This window comes from Leptonychotes weddellii, chromosome 3 (assembly GCF_054177405.1).
Source record: "Leptonychotes weddellii isolate Sample4059 chromosome 3, ASM5417740v2, whole genome shotgun sequence".
NCBI lineage: Eukaryota > Metazoa > Chordata > Mammalia > Carnivora > Phocidae > Leptonychotes > Leptonychotes weddellii.
The window spans coordinates 144622488-144646064 of NC_138371.1; the positions used below are offsets into that span (position 1 = coordinate 144622488).

Sequence of the window (23577 nt, forward strand, 5' to 3'; positions counted from 1 at the left end):
GCAGCACACCTATGATTTATCCCAGAGCTGTAACTGTAACGCTTAAAGATCGGTGCCCCAGGCGGCTGCCCGACCAGCTCACTTGTTAGCCCATGCGCAGTGTTTGAGAGCTGGGAAGCGCAGAGGAACACGGTTAAAAAGGCAGAAAGCAGAAAACTGAGACAGTACCCACCATGCAGAAAAAGCCAGGAGATGGCGAAGAGAGCCAGTCACTTGGTTATTTAGTTGCTGCAAAAGTGAGACAGAGTTCTCCGCCTCAAGATGGTGAGCCCCAGAGGAAGCAGCAGGATGAACACATTGGCCAGGGAACAACCACTAGGAAGACGAGTCATGGAGTCACCAGGGCAGCCGCTGGATGATGACAAACCACAGCAGGCTTCTGATAGGGCTGTTTTTCCTCCTACTCCCTGTGGCTTCACAACAAAAGCCTAAAACTTGGAGTAACTTAAGCATATCTCTTTTGCTTACCTCTGCAAGGATGTCAACGAATGCAAAAGTTTTAGATATTGTCCAATATTGAAAATTATGAATATATTTTCATTTCAATTGAGCAGGAGGGAGAGGATAATTTTCAAATATCAAAAACAAAGACTATTTTTCAAGTTTTTGGACAAAAGAAGCCAGCATCTCATAATGCTTTATAGTTTATAAACCATTCACAATGGAGTAGTCATTATTAGTCCTATTTTACAGATGAAGAAACAATCACATTTACATATACCATAGCGGTCTTTAAAAAAAACAAAAAAGCAAGTGGTGGGCAACTCGTTTTGTATACTTATGCAGGATTTTAAAAAATTCTCCACCAATTGATATATACCTTATGCAAATATTTTGTGTAATTCCCAAATAGTTAGATTGATAATATTTTAGTAAGCAGTTTCCATTACTCCAGGGCAAATTGAGATGAATGAATATCTAGTAAGTAATGAGTGATATATATGCATAAATCAATTCAGGAGAGACTTTTTAATCATTTTAACTACAACAAGAAATGTACAGTATTATTAGTGATTATTATTAGGGCTGTAATAACACACAAACAGAAATTTTCATCTTTCTGGGAATTTAGAAACGTTTAATATTTAATCTTCCCTGTGCCTACTGGAGGTTTTTCTTTTTACTTGGTGTTTTTATCAATATAATATTTTATCAAGATACTATTCTTTAAAATTGTCTGTAATGGCTTCTCTGGAGAGGAGGTTCAGTGTGGTATTTGCGAACATAGATTCTGATCCAGATTGCCTGGGTTCAAATCCCAGCCCAGCCATTTACCTTAGGCAAATGATTTTACCTCTCTTTGTTGGTTTTCTCATTCATAACATAGGAGTGATTATAATCATGGTATATAGCCTCATAAGATTTTGGTAAGGATTAAATGATTTAACACCCACTAAACTCTTAGAATAACACCTTGCATGTTGTAATCCCTCAATAGTTGACTACGTTATCGGTACCGTTATTCTTTATATCTAACTTATGAGGAAGGCTAACATAAGCAGATTTAACTTGAGGACAGGGCAGGTTTCCAAAGGTTTGTTTGCAAATTAGAATGCATTGTCTCAAAGAAATAGTATTGCCAGTGGTAAACAGGAATCCATAGAAGCCCACATATGTCCCTTTCACCCATGACATAGTTGAGATTGCACGGTATTCCCAACCCCAGTCCTGAGCCCCTCTGAGTTCTGGGGAGCAAGTTACAAAGTATGGTAGGAACTGTGGATGTCCCCAGCCACATCAGGAACACCAAGAGGTTATGGAAAAGGTGTAGGAGGAGGTTGTGAGGGGCAACCTAGCTCCAATAAAGGATGTGAGAGAACTCTTTCTGATGCTTGAAGAAGGCTCAAGGCTCAAGACTTCAAGAATGTCAGTTGCAAGGAAAGATTCCAGGCTGCAAGTATGGTAGCATATTCAGTGATTTTTAGATGGAATTTACTCAACTGTGTGCCAGCATTATACTGTTCAAGATGAGAAAAGTAAATGCCAAACCTACTCAAAACTATTTTCCATTCTGGTTAAAAAGTGGATCTGCATGAGTAATGGTGGGAGGATCATGTTTTCTCCGAGGGCAACGAGTCTTGAAACAGTATCATGAATGAAAGGAAAAGGAGGGAGAGGCTGAGGACCTTCTGGGTTTTGCACCCTGCCACCTGAGATTGCGAGTAGTTGTCCTGGGCATTGTACCTGAAGACCACACCTTTGTCTTCTCCGTTTCTCTCCAACCATGTCAGGAAGGAGCCGCAACAGACCAGAAGGACATATGATACAGCAGGGAAATGAAAAAACAACTTGGCCTTTGCACATGCTGTCTCCTCTGCCTGGATTCTTTTTTTGAACCAAATCATTAGGGATATGGCTGGACTGGGGCTACAGGTCTCATTTAGAAATAAGGCCTTGATTCATTTGTGAGCTCCTTGAGAGCAGAGAAAGTGTCTTACTCCTCTTTGTATCTGCGGTGCCATGTGCGGTGAGTTTCACATAGGAACTACTCATCGAATGAAAGTAGAAATGAATGAATGAAATGAATTGATGAACAATGAATGATGAAATGAATGGATGAACAAAAGCAGGAATTTCGGGGAGGCGGAAAGATGATTCTTCAGCCCTTTCATGCTCTTTTGTTTTGTTTTGACTGTGAACCGTATCCTTTGTCCTTGTAGAATAAACTGGAGCTACTTTAAGGTCCAGAGTAAAAACTACAGGAAGCTGGCTGTTAAGAGCTAGTTCTGGCCAGGCAGTAAAGAGGAGAGAGGGAGTGAGTATGGTGGTTTCCATGCTATCCAAGCAAGCTGACAGGAGCGAGAAATCAGAAGTGTCAGAGCAAAATCCCTAACTGGGAAAAAGCTGACATCCAGTTACAGTAACCTCTGCCTCCTGTGTCTTTAAGGAATGCAAGCATAGAACTAGGCCGATGAACAGGTATTGATCAAATAGAAGAATGAAAACTCCAACACTGGCCACTCAATTAAAGCTCACTGCTACAGAGGGCAGATCTGTCCTTTACTGACACACACTAGGTAAGTGTGAATTGGGAATAAGGAAGGAGAGAGCCTAATTACCGAAAGCAAGCTGGGTGCTCTGGTTAAGTCCTCTCTCGCCTGTGAGGTGGGCCATCTGTGAGCCCTGCCTGTGGAAATATGCAAGTTACTGGCCTTACTGCGCTAGAATAACTTTAGGTTATTCAGTATGTTAAGGGAAGTAGTTCATCTCAGACTTAGAGAAGCAGATACCACTATATTCCAGTTATGGAGATCAGAGCTGAGAAGTTAAATGCCACTCAAAGAGATAATTTTCTACCTCAATAGGACTAAAGAATTCTTAGCTTTTAAACTTGGGTTTATCAGATGGAAGGAAGTACTGTCGGAGAATAGGGAGATTAAACGTCAAGACTAAGGCTGTATCTACATACAGCAATCACATCGGCCAAAGTGGAGTGAAATCAATATACTTTGTGGCCTCCATGATGAGGGTGCAGGGATCAGCCATGTCAACTGTGGTGTGATCTAACTCAGTCTGTAAGAAACAGCCGACTCAGCTTTACAGTACTGTGACTTAGGTTATAATCCTAAATTGAGAGTTTCTGGTCTTCCTTTTAAAATTTTATAAGGAGGGAGTGCCTGGGTGGCTCAGTCAGTTAAGCACCTGCCTTAGGCTCAGGTCATGATCCCAGGGTCCTGGGATCGAGCCCTGCGTCGGGCTCTCTCCTCAGTGGAGAGTCTGCTTCTCCCTCTCCCTCTGTGCTCTCTCTCACTTTCACTCTCTCTCAAATAAATAAATAAAATCTTTAAAATAAAATAAAATTTTATAAGGAAACATGATTCAGTTAAACTGGCCAAAACTTCTCTCAAAGATTTTTAAAATATTCAAAATGTAGGATTTCTGCAAACCACAGATGCTTTCTAGAAATTAGTTATTACTTAAACATATTCACTATGGTTCATGTTTTTAATTACTGACATTTTCCCATGTTACGTATTTTTCTTCAAGTATATAGTTTTACCATGTTTGCCCAATTGCCTAATAAGCAAGCTGTCAGACTCTGGCTACATTTTCTCTATCTTTTTATATGGTGTGATGTGCATACAGCTCTCAACAGAGCGTTAACAGTAGGAGCAAATGGCCAACAACTAATAATAACATTGGTGACCATAACTGTGAATTGACCATTTAGATAAACACAAACCATCCCTCCTCCTGTACCATTTTTATGAATTTAGAATTTAAATTAATCTTACTACCTTTGCCATCAAGCCTGAATTTCTTCTCTAATCCCCTTTATCTTGCTTCTTCCATTTTCTTGTATCCTTATACGCATTCAAGGGAAAATAGTAATAAGAGCCAATATATGTTGAATGCTCTTTACATCCTAGAAGCAGCACTAATTTCTTTAGAGATTATATCTTTTTCCCAATAATCCTAAAAGTAACTACTATTGTTATTGTTTCTGGACAAGACATGAGAACACTGAAACTGTTTGAGATTAAGCCATTTATTCAAGTACAGGTAGGATGTATAGTTATTATTCAGCAAACACCCTCTCCCCTTCCCATTTTGTGCAGAGTAGACTGCTCTGCATTCTTGATATTGGACTTGGCCATACAACTTCCTGAGTCCATGTAATGTTAATGGACATGATGTGAGCAAAGGTCTTAAATGTGCTTCATGGGTTTGGCTTGCCATTTGCATTCTGGTCATCTGCTATGAGAAAACATGCTCCAGATGGATGCTGCCTTTCAGCCTGGGCCACTTAATGAAATACGTGAAATCATGAAAGCCCTCTTCCTCCTTAGACTCAGTCCCCATGTCTACACCTCCTTTTTCTCCCTCCTGCCCCAAATCTCACCTCTGGACACAGCAAAAAAGTTAGAAACAATATATGTGCTGGCCCAAAGAAAGCAAAGTGCTCTAGAAAAATCCCGAAGTGTCTGTTTTACATATATTTTTCTCATCTTTCATTTTAAAGGATTAGAGCATACTTTTGCTCATATTTCCACTGGTTGCAAAGATCCAGAAAACCACTTATGAGTCAATATTTAACAGCTGCTCAAATATAAGTAGATTCTTTTTGATAGCAATATCACTTTCGGATGAGATGGAGACCCAGAAATTCACAATAGTGATTTTCATTAAAGAGCATTCTTGGCACTTTTTATGGCAAAAATTATTAGCACTTGTCTTTTGGCAAAATTCCAAGCCAAGCAATTATATTATTCCTGTTCATACTCCTCCCATGATTTCAAATGTCATTCTTCTTGCTTTCTTCCTTGAAACAATGCGATGTTACTATGAATATCGAATTCAATTCCAGAAGCCAGTGAGCCATGGGTTCTCTTTTCTTAATATCAAAGCTTTTAAAGTTTTAATTAACTAATTGTTATAAAGCAGTTGTATGAAAGGAAATATGGTATTTATAACATTGATATCAACTGGTTTCTAATACTTAAAGCCAGTAAGATCATTTAGAGTGATAAATTAGAAAACCCCCTAGATCTTCTCCACTCCCAAAACCTGTGATATTTTAGGTATTTTGCCAGAATTGAAGCCTCTCTAGCAATACTTCCTGATGAATCCATATTTCAGATTCACATGATAAAAGGCAGAACCATGTTAGAGCAAGTGTAAGTGAGCCTAGATTTTATTCTACTTTGGGATTCTAAATTTATTAATATCATCCTTGAACCTGGGATTTATTATAATGCCTCAAATCATGCCCTGCTGCAGGTTGAAAGTGCTTCTTTAATTCATTGTATTAATCAGAGCTCTCCAGAGAAACAACAGAAAGTGTGTGTGTGTGTGTGTGTGTGTGTACATATTTGGAAGAGGCCACACCCCACCTATATATATGGAGAGACAGAGAGAGATTTATTTTAAAGAATTGGCTCACACAACTGTGGGGCTTGGGAAATCTGAAATCCTCAGGGCAAGCTAAAAGACTGGAAATTCTGGCAGAAGTTGATGTTGGAGTCTTGAGTCCAAAAGCAGCCTGGAGGTAGAATTCTTTCCTCTTTGGGGGACTTCAGTCTTTTCTCTAAGGCCTTCAACTGATTGGATGAGACCCTCTTCCATTATGGAGGGTAATCTCTCTTACTCAAAGTCAACTGATTAAATATTAATCACATCTAAAGAATACCTTCACAACAACATCTAGATTGGTATTTGACCAAATAACTGGGTAACCATAACATAGCCAAGGTGACACTTAAAATCAACCACGACACTCATTGATCACCAAAGTGGAATGACTGTATTCCTGAAGATGCTCTAGACAATCAAATGGCATGTGGGAATTAAAAATAGAACTTTTTAATATTTATTTTAACCCAAAAAATTATTTTCACCAGTACTTTGTGCATGAATTGACAGCAGTACCTTCCTCAGTCTACATGTGAGGTATCACACAACATGGCCAGTATTTAAGGTGCCCTGTGAGGAGGCGAGTGGGGGATATAGAGTACAAGTGCTGACAGGGGTCCCTCACAGCAGAGGCTTCATTCTCAAGTTTATTGGAGCCACTGTGTAGACAAAATATGGTAATCTTCAGGTTAAATCAAAATCAGATGATTCTAAGGGTATATATATATATATATATATATATATATATATACTTGGTTTCATGACTGCCATAGTTGAAATAACTCACCCTAGGGGAGAAGGAAAGTCTTTAATTATTTCCAATTATACAAACCAATAGCCTCTTCCCATTTCTTCTTTGTTCCAATCGAAGATTTGATACCCATTCCTCATGACTTCCTTTTTCCTTAACTATACCACCCAGACTTACTTGTTACCTTTTAACCATCTTCAGTTTTTCTCATCGTCCTTCACCCCCTGAGGCATAGGGTCTCAAACTTTGATGTTTATAAGAAGAATGTTGACAACTTGTTAAAAATATAGAGTTCTTAATGCTATCCCCAGATGCTGATTAAGTAGGAATGAACGGGGCTGGGCATTGGTATTTTCAACAAGCCCTTTCCTGCTGTGGTCCTCAGGCCTTCACTCTCAATCAGGGTATATACTCTGTGACTGTCGGTTCACAAAATAGCCCCCCACACAGAGGGCAGGGAGAGGAAAGAGGAAAGAAAGAGGAAGACCACCCCAGATTGGTAAGTGACAGGTTTCATTAACAAGGGAACTTACATATGAGGCTTGTCCTGGGTGGCCTCAAGTCCAGTAGATCTCTGTACCTGCCCAACAGAATCTTAAAAGTTTGTATGGAGGCCATAACTGGGTTCAATCACGTTATCAGTCCAGATGGTCTCAGTATCACCTTACTGTCTCCAGGCCATGTCCTTGAAATAGCTCCCACTGTGGGACTGGTCAGCAGGGTGTATATTCCTAGGATGGGGAGGGGGTGAAGAGCTTCTGATTGCATGGAGTCAGTTCGAGGGTCAATTGGCAGTCACATCCTCTCGATTATCTCCTCCAACAGCGACCTTATCTATGTCCCTGGCCTCAACTTCCGTTGGGATGAATCCTAATTCTGTATTTGTCAGTTTACATTTTCGTTCAGGGCCAAAATTTGCATTTCCAAGCAATTGTTAACCTCTTTCTCTAATTTTAAAGCTACGCCTTACACTTAAACACAGTTTCAGAAACAAACCCATCAGCTTCCCGTCAAACCTGTTTCAACACCCATCTTCCTTAACTTTACTAACCACCATTTTTTCAATTATGTGGGCTCCCAAACCTTAGGAAACCTCAGTCATTGTGAACATTCAGGACTACCCTTTCCTTTGTGTTCCGAGGGGAGGCTGACACTACCTTCCACCTGCTATTTTCAGTATCCTAACTCTTCTTTGCTCTCCCAGCCACCCAACATGCTGCCACCAGGTTAATCTTCCTTAGGAACAATTCTGTTGCTAGAAAACTTTAGTGACTCTTTCTTTTCAATCAAATTTAACTCAAACAGTTTAGCTCTCAATCAACCTCCTCCTCTCAAGCTCTGAAATTCCTCTGGTGAGCTTTCACACGTACACATCCTCCTCCCAGGTGTCCTAGAAGTGGGATATTAATCCGTTGTCAACCAAAGGCATGGTAAGTATTTCCTCCTCTGTTTCATTGCCTATGGATTTTTAGGGTATTTTTGTGTGTGTTTGAAGGTTTGAAACGTTTATATTGTTAAATTTGTTGGGGCACCTGTGTAGCTCCGTCGGTTAAGCGACTGACTCTTGATCTCAGCTGAGGTCTTGATCTCAGGATCATGAGTTCAAGCCCCACGGAGCCTACTTTAAAAAAAATATTATCAACCTTAACTTTTCCTTTTTTGCTTCAAGCTTTTTTTTTTGGCTCAAGTTTGTGGGTCACTCCAGGGTGCAGTCTATCTTGTTTTATGTTATTCTTGTACATGTCTCCTCTTAGACCTTAGACTGTAAGTTCTCTAATGGTAATAATGTTAACTTCTTTATAGGTGTAATGAACATAGTAATGAACACTTATTATGAGCTATTATTGTTTTTAGCACCTTACTAATATTAATTCATTTAATGCTCATTTCTACCCTTGTGGAGGGTACTACGATTAGACTACTGATCCTGTTATGCAGATGTAGAAACTAAGGTAGCTTGTCCCGCTATCACACAAGATCACACTACTAGGAATCCTGACGGAGCCAGGATTAGGATCTAGGCAATTCGACTCCAGAAACCCTACGTGAGACAACTACTCTATGCTGCCTTCTCCTGTGTGGAAAAATAATGGGCACTCAGTAAGTACTGGTTGAATGAGTGAAATATAGAGACTAGTTGGGTTGGTATTTCTAGGCTACACAGTTTCTTAGAAGACCTTGTGAGAGGTTAAGGGGTAACAAGAAATGATCAAACAACCATAATGTGAAATGCCAAAGAATCCCAACCTGAGACTCCAAGTTATGAGGTTTTAGAGCACACAAGTCTTGATGTACCTGGTTGGCTAGAAGGAAAATCTTGAATGATGAATGGAAGGAGCACAAGAAAACGTGGGATCCAAAGCAATGGGCAGTTTTCCACATCATTATAGCAGTATTTTGTAACAATTTCTTTGGCAACTGACAGCCGGCATTTAAATCAGCTATTTCCTCCTCAGAATTCCTCTCCAAAGAATAATAATGGCCTCTGCGACTCTGAAGGAAATGTAGCCCCTACTCGGATACAATCTTATCTGGGAAATTGCCATGGTATTCGTCACAGCTGTCACTGTGCTGAGCCCATTAGAGATGTGCTGAGTGGAGATCTACAGGGTTGTCTGTTCCGAGGGCTCTCGCTACACATTCTTCCTGGTTTTAGCAGGAAAACAAAAAACACTCAACGTTTTGAGGGGCAGAGTCTCCTCAGAGCTGGGTGGGCAAAAGAGAGCCATTCATACAGCCTAAAGGAGTTATTCTATAGCTCAGCTTGTAGATTTATAAAGACATTTGCAGTGATACCATTGGGAAGGGCAGAACACAAGAGAGTATAGAGAGAAAACTCGGATTTCTATTTCTTTAATTGGAGAGCATGAGGGGAGCTAAAGACCTAAAAAATTGGGGTAGGAGATTAATATTGAGACCTCGGACTTGGAGTTCTTTTCAGTTCATTTCAATTGAACAGTGGGCTGTTACAATTTTTATTCTTCTCATGTAGAGAATGTTAGAGCTGGGAGTCTAGCTCCCTCTCTGTGATACGTGATTTAAGAAATGGGACCCAGAAGCGCGAAGCAACTGACTAGGCCCCCGAATTTAGCAGGCAGCAGGATCCAGGCCACCGAAATTAGCAGGCAGCAGGACCCACGGTGCCAGGATTAGGGCCAGTGGGACTTTCTTAAAGTTTGGTTTTGTAAGGGAAAGCTCCTGCAAATATTTTTTTTTAAGGACATTTTTTAGGATTTTATTTATTTATTTGACAGAGAGGGAACACAAGCAGGGGGAACAGCAGGCAGAGGGAGAGGGAGAAGCAGGCTCCTGGTTGAGCAGGGAGCCCGACAACATGGGACTTGATCCCAGGACCCTGGGATCATGACCTGAGCCGAAGGCAGATGCTTAACCGACTGAGCAAGTCACCCAGACGCCCCAAGTTTCCTGAAAATCTTATGTAAGGTTTCTTGATTTAAAAAAAAATACCCCAATCATATTTCCTTTTATTTTTAAACTTATTTTATTTGCTTTTAACCCACAGTTGCCTTTACGAAGAAACTGACATAAAAATAGCCTTCCAGGCAATATTGCAGGGGAGATCCTTTACTCTGATATTCCATTGTCTTAGAAACCAGCTTACGGCACCTTGTGAGTTGCTTATTCCCAGAAAAGTCGTTTATCCCCCTTGACTCAAAACAAGATCAGGCATCTTTGTCGCACACAGCACGGGGTTTCTCAGCTCGAGATTCTGGGACTGGTCGCACAGATAGCATGCTGCCTGGGGCCCACTGGGGCTCCCACCTCCGCCCCTCCCTAGATTCCTGAGGACTGTGGGCCTAGCCCGAATGTTCCTGGGGTTCCCTTTTGTTTTTGTTTTGTTGAGGAAGAGGTGGTCAGCAGAGGTGGGGGAGGAGAGAGCCGGGGTAAGGCAATGCCACTGTGGCAATTATTACATAATCTTAGCCATTCTTGTGCTTCTTCCTGTTGGCCCCCCCAACATCTCCCCTCCTCTCTGTCCTTTGCTCTCATTTTGATTGAAGAAGCCACATCCCAATTCCCACGTAGGGCCTGACCCAGAACATGCCCTTGGCAGAAGTCCCTGAGCTGCATGAATGATTGGACTTGACTCTTTTCATCACCTCCTCTTTTCGATCCTTTCTTTTTTCTCCTCTTTCCCAAGGCCAGTTGTAAGATAAACAGTAGCAAAAGTAGTGACTGAAATCGGGGCCAAATACTTAGCCTCTTTGAACTGGTTTTTATCTGATAGTTTGATAGTTTGATAGTACTTTATCAAATTGTCTGTGTTCCCTAAAACATTTTCTTTGGTATAACTCACCTATTAACCATTTTGCTTTTTGCCGATCCATAAAATAATTTTCTCTTTGACGATAAGCATACCAGAGCAAGGGTCTGTGAAACTCTTCGCAAGTGCATAGTAAAGTGTTCTAATTACAAATGCCCCCGAAGACTTATTGTTGATAAATGGCCACCTGATATCAATTCAGGTAAAAAAAAAAAAAAGTCGTATTAGGATTATTAACACAGAAAGAAAAGGACACACCCTGTTTAACTGTTATATTTCCTTAGCTCACATAGCTTTTATTCTCTTTATAAAAAATGTATTTGGGGTTCATAACCATGGATGTATCATCAATGTTTTTACTTGTATCATTATCATTATTTGCAATATATCGTAATTAAGTGTATCTCAACTGTACATCTAATTATGCCCATGTGTAACATGAAAAATGTTTCTGTATTAATTTAAGATTGTTTCTAAATATTACCTTTTATTTTTAAATTTGTATTAAAAGAAAGCATGGCAGTATTCCAAGGCCAATAAAATTCTACCATGAACGTCTGAATTGAGACATGTGGGCATATATGTACATACATAAACACAAACTAATTTAAAGTTTCTCTTTAATTTTAAGCTTAATATGATTAAATTAGTTAAAAAATAATCAAATGTCTTATAATTATATTCTACTGTTTAAACTGAAATATACCTCCCTTTATTAAAAAAGTCTGCAGAACTGATTAAGTAGATGATAATGTAATGTCCATTACAAGTGCTTTTTCTGCCATCTAGTGGAAAAATGAAATCTATGAGGATTCACAATTTATATTTTTAATTCTATTGTCTTAAAATATTTAGCAAAGGTTTATTTGAAATCTCAAGAAAAGAAAACAAAATAATGTGTTCTCTCCCTGTTTCTGATTTGATCTGCAGGTGGACCAGATATGGGTAATCCTGAGCATTCCCCATGATGCCAAAGGGGCTACAGACAGTAATGTAGAGGGTGCTTCTGGCTTTCTATAAAAATGGTGGAGGCCAGTGGCTCCAAACAAAATACTAGCACCATTGTTTTACATAATTGGATTGTCATTCATTGTCAAAGGGACAAAAGATGCCTCAAGCCCCTATATGCCAATACTCAAATCCTGTAAACTGGAGGAAGGAGGGTTGAGAGAGATGGCTTGTTGGACACTGTCTGGATCAGCGGCTTTCAAACTTTTTTAAACTGCAACTCGCACTAAGACATGTACTTGATATTGCAACCTAGTCTGTGTACATAAAACAGAAGTCAAAGTTCCACGAAATAATAATCTTTCTATGTGATCACTGTATTTTCTGTCCTGTTCTGCTTTATTCTATTTCACTTTTTTTTGGTATTATTTCATACCATTTTAAATTGACTTCATGATCCACTAATGTTCCTGAAGCTTCAAAAACCCTGGTAAGATGTGTCTCCTAAAAAGTCCTCGGTGTTTACTTTTACTGCTTAAAAAATGTGATACTGCGTCTAAAATTATGATCAAGTAAAAAGTTAAATGAAAAAAGATATGATGGAGATCGGTTATTTTACCTTTGAGATCTTATCAGTTCTGGATATTTTTTTCTGATGAGTGTTCTCTATTATTACCAGCATCATCCTCTCCTTCTCCCAGAAGAGAAGGCTTGGACTCATCTTCATAAACACCTGTTCGTCAAGTTCTGTCCTCACGAGTCTTCTATCTTTGCTCTTTCATCTTCATCTGATATAGACCCTTTGTGTTTTTCCCCTGGATGATTACACAAGCTTCCATACTGTTCTCCGTGACTCCATCTATCGCCCCTCTGAACCTTCCTTCACACAGTTGCCAAGACTTAACCTCCTCCTCCTCCCAGGTCAGATAAAAATCATTCACTGCATTCTCTTCCTAAGGAATAACACCCAAGTGACTTAGGGTGACATTCAAGATCCTCCCTGTTTAGTGCTTTGTTGGCATTTACTATTTTAGATTAAACGATCTCCTCATTAGGTTGTGAGCTAGGTCTTTACCTTTATCTCTTTTTAAGCATACTATATTTGCCCCAGCAGGTGCTTAATAAATATTCGTGGAAGGCGCTGAATGGAACTTCCTTTCTGACCTTCAGTTGTGTGCACACCCTACATTCCAGTTGCTGTCCTACTGACCATTCCCTGAACTCTCCTTTTATTAATTATTTAATTCATTTGTTTATTTACTTTTAAAGAATGTGCATTTGCTTGAGCTTTTTCCTAGGCTGCCTTACTCTCTGTTTTCTGCCTGGGGAAATTCTTTTCAGCCTTTAAACACCAACTCAGATGCCATCCCTTTGCAAGAAATTCTCTTGGTCGCCAGTGGAATAAGTTCCCACAGCTTGTTGATAATAACCCCTAGTTTCTATTCAAAGCTTATGCTCTCCTGCACAGTTTTAGATGATGGTTCTCTGTGTCTGTCTCACTTAATTATGAACATCTTGAGGGCAAGGAACATGCCTTGTGCATCTTCTAGTCCCTAGTAATATTCTAGGTGTTAGATATAGGTTCATTTACTTAAACACACTTGTTGCATATATCTTTTTAAATAGGTAGAACTAGAGCCTGAGCCTGCTGGCAATCCTTTTTAATATAGGCCAGCCAATCTTAGACGGGCTATTTTGGAGTATATACACAAGTTTCAGAACAGGGATTTGACCAAGATTTCTAGTTGGATTATCAGTCCCCACATCCACACTTTGTTTCAGCAAATGGTGATGCATTGATGGAAGATCCTTCTCTGTGGACCTCTCCTAGTACACCCATGCCAGAGGAGTGTGCAGCCCAGAACCATTGCCCACACTCTTCACTGGTGGGCTGTGAGCACTGAAGGGGGCTCTACAGTGTGGAAAAAAAAGAAAGAAACCACTTTGTTTCAGTATCTACTAAGCACTATGTGCTGCTGAAAATACCCAGAAGAGGAAAAGCAACTGCCCCCCCAAAATGAAAAGTCCTGTTGAGTGGCCCTTTTCCATGTTCCCATAATGATCTATGCTTTTTTCCTGTCACTGGATTTCCTTCTTGTACTGCATGTATGTGTTTCCACGAGTTCATTGTGGACAGACTTCTCTTATTCATTTGTATACTCAGCAACTAACATACCACCTGCAATAGCAGACAGTCCATAAATATTTGTTGAATGAGAATGAGAGACAGAAGGAATTATAATGGATAAAGAACTATGAGATATTATGACCATCTTCAAGGCACTTATGCACCAGTTAGGGAAATAATTACCTAAACATTCTGACCATAATGTCCTACACTTAATAGACATTCAATACATTTTAACAAATTACAATTAATGAAACAAGAGCCAATTTCTATATTCAAAAAAAATGCTAAATACTTACCAAGAGGTATAAATGGCTGTTTCTGTCCTCTAAGAGAGAATAATCAAGTGTGAGGCAATAAAAATGTTCATAAATACATTACTCAGCAGGTTGGGTTTCCTGCAAAACGTGTCTTAGAGATCTCACTAGAAGCTGGAATGCTTAGAAAAGGCTTCCCAAAGGAAGAAGGTCTTTGTCAAGACCTGTAAAAAGGCTAAAGTTTTACCCTATTTGCAAGCTGAAAGTTAGCCTATTACATTTTCATAGGTACTTGAAGAGGACACAAAATTCCTAGGTCAGAGACAATGGACTTTCTTCCTCACAGTATAGCAAAACATAGGAACTTGGTGTTCACCTTGGTGAACGGGTCCTCCAAATCCCGTAGGGCTGACAGAGTGGTCCAGAGTGGCACTGCACACTCCATGGGTCTGTATCACAGCTGAGGAACCCCGAGGTAAGGAAACCCCAAACTTCTTAAAGGGGCCGTTAGCAAACCTGACCAGTCTTTGCCCTGGAAGGAGATACTATCCTTATTAACCTGGTCAGAAAACAAATCTGTCCTCTCCCAGAGGGAGTTACTATCTCTTTGTTCAAGGGTGTATGCTCTACAAACATCCTTGAAAAAATAGCCCAGACCAAAGGCTGTCAGTGCCTTTACTCAGAAGATGGACAGAAACACAAGACGCCCATGGAGAATGAACTTTCAACAGTCTTAATTTGGTTCTCGAAGGTTGGGTGTGATTTGATTAAGCAATAGGAAGAGAACAGATATTCTAGGAGAAAAAAGAATTTCATGTGCACATATTTACTTCATGACAGATTCCTTTGGGCCTCAGTTTCTTTATCTGTAAAATTGGAATACCTTCTTCACAAGGTTGCTGTAAAAATTACATGAAGTAATCTATATATGGCATACAGCCTAGTGAATGACACACAGCAGGTACCAAACTGTTAGTTCTTTTCCATTTCCCCCAGAATGTATAGGACGTGACTCTGTAGCCTGCCCTGACATTAAGAAAGGGGTAAATGGAAGCATTTAATCATTCCATTTGCAAAGTTTTTATTGAGCATCTACTGTGTTCCAGGTGGCAGACTAGAGACCATGCCTGCTCTCTTGAACCTTACAGTCTGCTTCAAGGAGGAAATAGAGGAGAGTAGAATCATCTTGCTTCCACCAAACAAGCTTGTAGAAGGTATACCTCTAAAATTTTATGGTAATTCCATCTGACCATGAAGCCAGGGAACTAATTATTGAGACATAGAAGGAGCATAAACCTAAAATAAGAGCAATGAAATGTCGACATTCAATGATGGCACACATCATTCAACAACAGGCTTTTTCAGGATCTTTTTGAAAAAAGAATACTAATAACTGTAGCAGAAAGATTTCATGTGGACATTATTGTCACCAATGTACGATTGTTCAGTCATTCACCTGGTAAATATGTACTGAGCATTCACTACATGCTATGTATAGTGATAGGTGCTAGAATTCAAGGACCAAGAACAGATATTTTCTTGAGAGTGAGATGGCCCCCAAGAGACAAGGGATTGATTTTTCATGAGTTGGTGTCAACATTTATCTATATAGAGATGGAGAAAAGTGTGAGAATCTCAGAGACTCCATGAATAAGGTATTCAACTTAAAGATAATACGATTATTGATTTATTGAACAATCCTAAATTAGACCTTGATTAGGAGAGAAGGAAGTTGTTAAAATGTCTTTATCTGTCGAGAAGGTACACAATTATTTGTTATAGACTATCAAATATTTAATGGTAATAAAATAATTTTTGAGGGGCGCCTGGGTGGCTCAGTCAGTTAAGCATCTGCCTTCGGCTCGGGTCATGATCTGGGGGTCCTGGGATTGAGCCCCGCGTCGGGCTTTGCTCAGCGGGGAGCCTGCTTCTCCCTCTCCCTCTGCCTGCCGCCTCCCCCCGGCCCCCCGCTTGTGCTCTCTCCCTTTCTGTCAAATAAATAAATAAATAAATAAATAAATAAATAAAATAATTTTTGAGAGATAAAAGTTATAACAACCATCCCTACTTTGGGGGTTGGGCTTGATAATTCAACCACGATGTGAAGTCTGTTGGATGCGTTGGAATAGTATATGAAAGGACATCTCCAGTGGGTTTTGGTACTAGAGGTGATAGTACTTCGTTCCTATCTTGTTTCCAGGGCAGTGCAGACTGGATTCCACTTATTTGTTTAGAATCTACCTACTGGACTGGAGTGTGAAAAATGCTCACGCTGTTTGAGAGTTGAGTGTTGGGGGCTAACCGGGAGGAGAAATAAAATACATTTGAAATGAGAAGCTGAGGACAAGGTATGAAAGCAGAGCCAAAGGGAGCAGTGCTCCATGTTCAGTTTTTATTCCTCAGGGGTCATGCGGCGGGCCTGCACCAGCGCTGAACTGGCCTTGTAGCGGATGGCTGAGGGGAATGTTGGGTCCTGCGGTCAAATGATTCAGAGGACCTTCAGAACTCTCCAGCTGCCAATCTCACCGCTCCCCTGGTGCCCTGTGCTACCCGGCTGGCCACATACTTCTAGGACCTGCCTTTCCCCAGAGAGGGGGGACACATTATTCGCAACCTCTTAGTGTGAATTCCTTTGTTGCGCCCTTAGTGCGTGAGAGAAACAAGAAAGACGGCGCAAAATGCTGCAAGTGAGAGGAGAAAAGATGGAGAAATCCCAGGGGAGAAACATCTCTCCGCCACACGTTGTTTTCCTTGGGGGCTCCCTTGTTAACCTGATTTACTGCTAAATCCCAGCATAGGTTCTCGAACCTTTCTGAACCGATGAAAGTGACAGTGCAGAAGTCAGAACAATCCATCACAACAGCCCTCTTCCTCTCTGAGTCTCGCTAGCGGCTGCGGCCTTGAAAGGTCAGGCCCACACCAGTTTTTCCTGAGACCGCATCCTCCTCCCCGCTCCAACCCCCCCACCCCCGCCCAGGTCCCTGTGCAGTAGCCTTTCAGCCTAAGAGCAGCATGGTAGATAGAGTGTCATTTTGGTGAAATCAAAGCACTGTGGTCTTTGTTTCACTCAAGACGTGTGTCTGTCTCTTTCTCTCTGAACTTGGCCCTAATTGATAAAGTCCCTTCTGTGTCTCTTAGGTGAAGCCAGGTGAGAGCGGGGACGGTGCACAGACAGGGCCGGAGTTAAACCTTAGCAAGCTCCCCCGCAATGTTCTGTGAGCAGACTTCCCAGGAAGGTTTCCTTTAGCTAGCTGTTTGCGCCGATTTAGCAGGAGGGATCTCAGTGTTCAGCAGGAGCAAAGATCACTGCTATTCCCATTGGGTTTATGAGAAGCAACAATGAGCTCTTTTTATGTTGAAAATAGAGATTTAAAATTATTCATAATCCGTGCTTCTTCTCCCAACACATCCTCATCCCCATGGGGTCCTTTCATTAATTAGCTATGCAAGTCTTTACACTAAAATTTAACTACATATTAGTCTTGTGTTTTTAGTGGTAGTATGTCTTGATTTTCATCCCTGTAAAAATGTGAACATAAAGAAAGAAAACTTCATTTAAGGGGTACCCAGCTGGCTCAGTCAGCAGAGCATGCGGCTCTTGATCCCGGGCTTGTGAGTTCAAGCCCCACATTGCGTGTAGAGATTACTTAAAAATAAAATCTTAAAAAAAAGGCGGGGGGCGTCTGGGTGGCTCAGTCATTAAGCATCTGCCTTCGGCTCAGGTCATGGTCCCGGGGTCCTGGGATTGAGCCCCACGTCGGGCTCCCTGCTCAGCGGGAAGCCTGCTTCTCCCTCTCCCACTCCTCCTGCTTGTGTTCCCTCTCTCGCTATATCTCTGTCAAATAAATAAATAAAATCTTAAAAAAAAAAAAAAAAAAGAGAAAACATAATTTAAAATGGAGTCAGGAAGTCCAAAAGGGACTTCTCACACTACCACTTGCCCTAGGAAGCATACCTTGCATTCCCAAACAGGGAGCTTACTTTATATACCCCAGCGGGAGGAAGGAAGAATTTCTCCTTGCCCAACAACAGCATAGCCAGTGAGAAATTGCCAACTTCAACCAAGGAGAAGCCACGTGAGTCCCTCACAACTTCCTTCTTTTCCCTATGAATAAATGCAAAGTCCTCTCTCCTGTTCTCCAGACTTGCCTATGGTTCACCATAGTTTGCTTGTCCCGAATTGCAATTCCTCTGTTATTGCGGAAAACTCATTTTGCTGATAGAATAACTGACTCTTTTGTTCTTCTAACGTCAACATAAACACAATATAAGCTTATATTTAAATATTTTGTCTATGTTTCAAAAAAGAGTATATAAAAATAAGAATTTATGAACGCATGAGGTCTGATTCCATTGGTGAGAAAAAAGTGCAGTTTGAATTGAAGTCTTTTCAGAATCATTGGGCCATTCCTGAAATTAAGTGGTTCGGTAAGTCCAATTAATACAAAATATGAAGTGAAGATTCACGTTTACGGAGCTCCTACTATGTGCCAGGTGGTATGCTATGGATTTACAGCTCTCCACTTAATCTTCATAACACTGTGAGCTATATCCTATCTTTATCCTACAGATAAGAAAACAGATTTGGAGAGGGCACACGAATCAAGCCTGCCTGATCCTAAAGCCTGAGCTTTCTATTAAACTATATGGATAGTAGAGCAAAAAGGAATCTTGGGGATGTTCTAGGATAGTGGTTTTCCAAAGTGTAAGATGGGTACCAGAGGGGGTGGTACGTTGGGACATTACATTCAAAATGCAATAAATGCCATAGTGAGGAAGCCAGTTTCTTTTCAAAGCTCTTGTAAGTAATCCTGGTAACTCAGTTCTATGTTGCTAACACGTGCTCATTTTATCTATGAAAGAAAGAGCAGGTCTCAGAATCACAGATTTTAAAGACAATATTTAGCAAAGTTGTAAGCCTATGTTTATTTTTCATTGTAATTATTTTCGTAATTTCTAGTTATGGCAAATGATGCTGTTTCCATGCTAGTAGCCATGGAGAGTTTTATTTTGAAAATAAGTGTATGTGGATTTTAAGTAAGCCTATTTAAAGAAACTATTATTATAAAAAATAGTTCAGTGGCATATACATGTGGTAAAAATCATGAAGATGTTATACGAAATGCAGACTTTGGGGGCACAGATCTGGAGATTCTAGACCGAAACTCACATGATACAATTGAAGAAATGGACACCTAGAGAGATGCAGTTAAGTGTCCTGGACCTACAAGTTTCCTGAATTGCTGAAACATGATCATCTACCTCTTGAAACATGCCATGATCTTCCCACCAGCAGGTCAATTTCCATTGTTGTTCTTGTTTTTCCTGGTGGGGCATCAGATATCTCTGACTAGTAAATACAAATTAGAACTAAAGAAATTAGAAATTTTGTTTCCTTCCAGAGCAGCCATTGTTTTTATGAAAATACCTTAGATTATTTAGATATTTCCATGCATAGCTGTCAGCAAATTCAAGTATAAAGTGTAGGTGTTACAATAAAAAGGCCATTTGTTTGTGGGAGAGCAGGTAGACTCTAAAAAATTTAACAAATTAAAGTTTTCCAACATTACTTCTTGAAAGCATAACTATCAGAACAATCTTTTTAATTTGTGATTCATCACTTACATACATATAACACCTAGTGCTCATCATAACAAGTGCCCTCCTTAACACCCATCACCCATTTATCCCATCCCCCACTCACCTCCCTCCATCAACCCTCAGTTTGTCAGAACAATCTTTTTAAAGGGTTTTGATGTAACTCACCAAGTATGTATCTGACAATTTATTGCTTTTAGTAGCTAGAGGTGATAATGTGGACTCTTTCTGACATAACATGCCTGTATTTTCATTCAGCTACGGGAGACCCACAAGATACCCCAGTGTTCTGCTCTATTGTAAAGGACATGGTGTTATTTATTAACAGATGTACTTCCTGTGGCTGCTATTCAGGGCTGTCAGATGTACCACCTTCTGGTGTATATGTGTCCAACACTGAATTTCATAAAACAAAATTTATTTTTTGTTAGTACTAGGTTCCCCCAGTACAGTGCTTCTGGAAAATGAATGGTTTTAATCTGTTATTTATTTTTATTTGATCTGCAGAGATGCCACAAAAATTCACCAGCCCACCAACATCAGCAGTAGCATGGTTAGGAAAAGAATGGGGCAATCCTGGGCAAGGTAAGCATCTATCATTAGCCTTTTGTTCTGCTTTCACAATCTACTTCCATAGAGGCAACTACTACCTTGGGCATCTGATTCCCAAGCCCTTTCAGGCCCTTCTCCCATTTTGCCCCTTCGCCCCATGAGGTGATGATGTACAGCGAGAGGCACGATCGTGCATGAGCTCCACAGCCAGTTTACCTACGTTTGAAACCTGGCTCTACCACCTTCCTGATTAATCTATTTCTTTACCACTCTGTGCCTTAGTTTCCTTATCTGCAATGGGAGGATGCTATCTACCCCCTATGGTAGCTGTAAGCAACGTGATATGTGTAGAGCACCAAAACCAGTGTCTTGCATTGGTGCTTTACACGTAGGAAGTTTTCAATATGTTACTTATGTTTCAACCACATGCTAGATATTCTCTTGGATGCCAACTCTGCCCATGCATTCAGCTTACATTTATTGAGCACTTATTACGTGCCAGGCACTGTTCAAGATACTTTAGACACATAATGAACAAAACCAAAAAATATCCCTGCCTTGTGCAGATTTTTCAGGTAGAGGCATATAGACAATAGTCGATAAATAGAAGTAAACTGTATTAGAGTGTAACTGCTGTGAGGAAAAAAAATGGAGTTGGTAAGGGAATTGGGAGGGTAGGCAAGGGTGAAATTTAATATATATGTTCAATACAGTATTTCTAAAATAAAACTCACTTTTCCAGTAAAACTAGATTTTTTTTTTTTTTTAAGTCAGCTCCATACCCAGCCCAATGTGGGGCTTGAACTCATGATCTTGGGATCCAGACCTGAGCTAAAATCAAGAGTTGGACACTTAACCGAGCTACTCAGGTGCCCCTAGATTCCCTTTTTGATTCCCAATTACTGATAATCTTTGGTACCCAGGTTAAGCACTCAGTCACACTATTTTCTTCTCTATTTTCCCCATAACTTGCCATTAAATCCTGTGTATTTTTCTTTTGTAATGTCTCTCGAATCTACCCTGACTTGAGCACTTGGGTTTGGGTTACTGTGGTGGCCTCCGAGTCTCTGCTTCTAGTTTCTCTCTGCTCCAGTCCATCCTGCACTTAATTCACTTGCAAAGCATGGCCCAGAACAGAGCTTAACCGTGTCTCTTCCTTTCTTTGGTATCTATGGAATAAAAGTCAAACTTGTTCAGGGATGTTCATAATCTGGCCTCAGCCTGCCTTTCCAAGCCCTCTGCTACTCTTCCTTAAATAGAACTTTCCATTTCAGCCAAAATAATCTACTGTGATTTCCTTCCTGCACCTACACAGTGCATTGGTTTCTTTTCTAACACTGTATTGTTAGTTTTCTCCTTCTCTTTATAGAAGTGTTAGAAATTTCATTAAAATTCCCTATAAAATTTACAAAATTCCATACAGTGAGACATCCTCATGAGGGAAACCATGTAGACCTGATCTCAACAAGGTGGAGGTGCTGACTGAAGGACTCACGGCTTTCTGGAGAATCCAAAACAACTAATATGGGTTTATTTGATACTACCAAGCCAAATCAAGACAGAATAGCGACTAATTAGTTCACCGCCAAAAATGTGCAAACAAGATTTACTTTTTCTAGACTGCCTGCCTTCTTCTCAGCCCTCACTTGCAAATCCTTTCTCCCCTTTGTTTAATTCTGTCAAGGATTCCCTCTTGTGACAATAATTTATGTAAAAATAACTGAAGGCCCAGTTTTTAAAATAGGCCCAGAAACAATTTTGTTTACATTTACAAATGTTTTATTGACTCATGATTAAAGTTGTTGGAAAAATAAATCCATTTTGTTTTTATATTAAAGAATCCAACTGTTCATTTTATGGAATTTATGTATAAGTACTCTTGCCATTGGTGAGTAGCAAAGCACTTTTATATTAATCCATTTCCTTCTGTGACATCCTAATCCACAGCAGTCTACCATTTTTCCAGTGATACAATTCACTTCTGACTCAAGTCACTTGCATATAAATGATTCAACCAATTTCTATTACTTTATATGGATTTCAATGCTAGTGAGATACACATTTCTGCCACGTAAGATGGAGATTTTCTCAAAGATTTCTACTAATTTAAATGGTAACCTTCAATGGGTCAGTCTCTAGAACCACAGGTCCATGTACCTCAAAACTAAGAAATACATTATTTCAGAATGATCACCAACCAAAGTCAGATTTCTGGCTTCCCAAGTATCTGCCTGATCTCTGGGTTATTCTCAGCTCAGTTCTGAGGACTGAACACAGAACCTCTTTATCAATGAGGAGTTAAGGCAGCCCATCAAGTTCTTTAAAAACAAAAAAAATTCCAGCCTATTTCATCTTCCCAAATTATGTAGTCTACAGGGGTTACTCAGCCAAGTGTTAACTATAATGTTTTGTCTATAAGCACTTTGTATTTATTCTTATATATTAGTTTGCTATAGTGGCTATAACGAAGTACCACAGACTGGTTGGCTTAATCAAATCAACAGATTTATTTTCTCACAGTTCTGGAGATCAGAAGTCCAAGATCAAGGTTTTTGGAGGTTTGTTTTCTTCTGAGCCCTCTTTCCTTGGCTTGCAGATGGCTGCCCTCGGCTCCTTCAGTCTTTCCTCCATGCTTGTGCATCCTTCAGGTCTGCGTGTCCTTATTTCCTCTTATACAGATAGCAGTCAGTTTGGATTAGGACTCACCCTAAAGGATTCATTTTAATTTAATCACCTTTTTAAAAAGGCTGTCCAAATATAGTCACATTCCAAAGTACTGGAGTTAGGGCTTCAACATATGGATTTTGGGAAAAGAGAATCAGCCCCTTAAAAGTTTCCTAACAAAAGAGAGCCAAACTGGATGCCTGGGTGGCTCAGTTGGTTAAGCGTCTGCCTTTGGCTCAGGTCATGATCCTGGGGTCCTGGCACTAAAGGACAAATACTGTATGATTCTACTTATATGAGGTACCTAGAATAGTAAAGTTCATAGAAACAGGAGGAAAATGTTTACCTAGAAAAATGGGCTGAAGGAAGAGAGAGTGGGGAGTCACTGTTTATTGGATGATGAAAAGTTCTAGAGAGTAGTGATGGCAGGACAAGTGTGACTGTTCTTACGGTTACTGATCTGTACAACTTAAAAACGGTTAAAATGGTAAATTTTATGTTGTGTATACTTTACAATAAAAAATGTGGCTAGTGTGAGGAA

The 23577-nt window shown here is 40.1% G+C and overlaps 1 non-coding gene across 1 annotated transcript; it reads left to right on the forward strand.

The window, feature by feature from the left end:
- The first annotated feature begins 13618 nt into the window (after positions 1-13618).
- Positions 13619-13757, forward strand: LOC115943447 (small nucleolar RNA SNORA42/SNORA80 family). The gene has a single exon (XR_004078027.1). It is a non-coding gene; the product is annotated as a small nucleolar RNA SNORA42/SNORA80 family (small nucleolar RNA).
- The last annotated feature ends 9820 nt before the right edge of the window (positions 13758-23577 follow it).